The sequence below is a fragment of the Pteropus vampyrus genome, unplaced genomic scaffold (genome assembly GCF_000151845.1).
Source record: "Pteropus vampyrus isolate Shadow unplaced genomic scaffold, Pvam_2.0 Scaffold205, whole genome shotgun sequence".
Taxonomy (NCBI): domain Eukaryota; kingdom Metazoa; phylum Chordata; class Mammalia; order Chiroptera; family Pteropodidae; genus Pteropus; species Pteropus vampyrus.
This window is the reverse complement of record NW_011888986.1, coordinates 1,908,605-1,911,438: the sequence shown is the minus strand read 5'-3', so window position 1 is coordinate 1,911,438 and position 2,834 is coordinate 1,908,605.

Genomic DNA, 2,834 nt, shown 5'->3' with positions numbered 1-2,834 from the left:
AGGCATTTGATAAATAATTGTTTGATAAGCATTAAATTGCAATTGTAATAAGCACAACAGAGGAGAGATACAAAGGCCTATTAAAACAGGAAATGCTTGGGAAACTCTTCTAAGGATTCACAGAGCCCCTGAGAGAGAGGCCATGTGGAGAGGAACTGAGGTGCCTCCGCCATCAATTAGCACCAGGCTAGTTCATCCACCAGCTGAATTTAGCCACATGAATGACCCAGGCAAGACCAACAGAAGTCAGCCCACCATGAGAAATACAGTGTAGCTTTGAGCCATAAAGTTTTGGGGTTGTTTTGTATATGAGTATAGAAATCTGAAATAGAATACAATGGCTAAACAGAAAATGATATCTTATGTTTTTGCCTATTGTCACTTGGACTGAAGTGCTCAGTTAAGTTTTGTAGCCACTGTAACACAGAATATGGAATATTGGTGATTCAAGGCCTTGAGATTTCTAGTGTGGAATGACTGCCTCAATAAGCACTGGGGAGATGAAAGAAAAAGAAGATCAAATCCCAACACATGTCCTTAACTCAGGGCCTTTCCAAAATGTTTAACAGAGTCTCTTATCTCTTATTCCCACAGGGTGACAGTAGCTAAAAAATTAAAAGCAAAAATAGATCCAGGGGTTTCCAAAATTATAACAATTGAATTTAAAAGGCCTATCTGTGACGGTTAAGGATGAGAAGCCGCAGCAATGAATACAGAATGGGGATCTATAGGAGAGTGAAGAAACTCAGATAGCCTGCATATAGGCACCCTCGTATTTCTTTTGAAAATATTGCGATTTGCATGCCTGAGGAAATGATTCTGCACAAGGACCAATTTGCAGTTATGCTCAGATGCTGAGAGATGAACTTCAGAGACAAATCACAGAGGACTAAGATTTCTGTGGTAGTTTTAACACATGTCCTCAGATTCCATGTAGCCTCCCCTTGAACCTGGATGGGTCTCTGGGGCACTATGTGACTTCTGATGCTTTGACAGATGAGGACAGAGCTATGCCATTTTCTTTTGTGACATGCTCTGGAAGCCTCCAACTGTCTTTTTTATTTTTATTTTTTCCCAGTTCTATTTGGATAGAACTGACACATTACATTTTATAAGTTTAAGGTGTACAACACGATAATTTAATACATGTACATATTGCGAAATGATTACCACAGTAGGCTTAGTTAACACATCCATCACCTCACATAGTTACGTGTGTGTGTGTGTGTGTGTGTGTGTGTGTGTGTGTGTGCGCGCGTTTGTGTGATGAGAACATTTAAGATTTATTCTCTTAGCGCCTCCAGCTGTCTTATAAGAAGTTTGGCTACCTTGGGGCCACGTTGTGAGAAGGCTACATAGAGAAATGGCCAGAGGGCTCCACCTATTACAGTGCCTAGCCCAGGAGCCAGACTTGTGAGTGAAGATGTCCCCACCATGGCTACCATCTAACTGTAACCATGTGAGAGATCCTGGTGAGAATTGTCTGGCTGACTTTAGTCAACCCAGAACTGAGAGAAGTAATAAAACATGTGATTATATTGTTTTAAGCCACTGTTTTGGGATGGTTTGTTTGCAATAAAAAGCTTGAACATATTCCCACCAAACCATTTGCAAGATGAGGCTACTTCATATTGAGAACACTCTGGGAAATATGCATATGAGCTGGTGCCAGGGGTACAGAAAGCAGCAGGTGTCCTGAAGAGGAGAGAGACATCTTATCATAAGACAGAAGGGCAGGTCAATTTGTGTCAATCTGGCTAGATTATGATACCCTGTTGTTGGTCAAATACCAGTCCAGATGTTGCTATAAAGGTATTTTGTAGATGTGATCAACACTTATAAATAGTTGATTTTAATTAAAGCATGTTGCCCTCTGTAATGTGGGTAGGCCTTAAGAGCAAAGAATTGAGGTACTTAAAAGAAGAAGGATTTCTGTACCAGACTGCAACATGGAAATTCTGCTGGAGTTTCTTGTCTTCAGACTCAAATTTTAGCTAAATTTCTGGTCTGCTGGCTGGCCCTACAAATTTTTGCCAGTCCCTACAATTTTGTGACCCAATTCCTTAAAATATCTCTAGATCAATATAGATATAGGTATAGCTATGGATATGAGTATTGATATGGATATGGAGATGGAGGTAGGAATAGTGACCATATTGGTTCTGTTTCTTTGGAGGGTCTTAATAGATGTAATAGGGAAGCTTGGCACATTAGCGAAGTTACTGAGGGTCATACCAGAACATCCTCTCCAAAGGGAAGGACATTTTGCTGGTCCTCACACCCCCAGCACTAAAAAGGAAACACAACATTGGCTTCTTTAAAATGTGGGAGCAACCAGTTCCAAGTCTGTCTGATGTGTGGGTTAACTTGGAGCCTGGCAGCTGTGAGTAGGCTCAGACACATGTGATTCTCCTGCTGAACTGAAGGGAATGGCCAACCATGCCTTGGAGACTCCACATGCCCACAATGCTTAGGATGCTGTGTGGGGTCTGTGGTGGCCCCATGGCATTTGGAGCAGAGCGTAACCAATGCAACCTGATGATGGCTGCAAGAAACAGCCATCTGCCAACAGTGAATTTGGAGAGGAGTCTGAGCGGTACCTGAGATCCCAGCCCTGTCTGGCAACTTGATCCTAGTCTGTGAGACCCTGGGCAGACGTCCCATCTAAGTAGTGTTTAGACTCCCTACCCAAAGAAATTGTGCGATAATGATGGGTGTTTTAAATCACTAAGTTTGTAGGAATTTGTTACACAACAATAGAAAACTAATATAGGCCCTAAGTGACCACACAGCTTTAGTCGCTCATTGAAAGTCATGCATCTTCTGATTTCTCT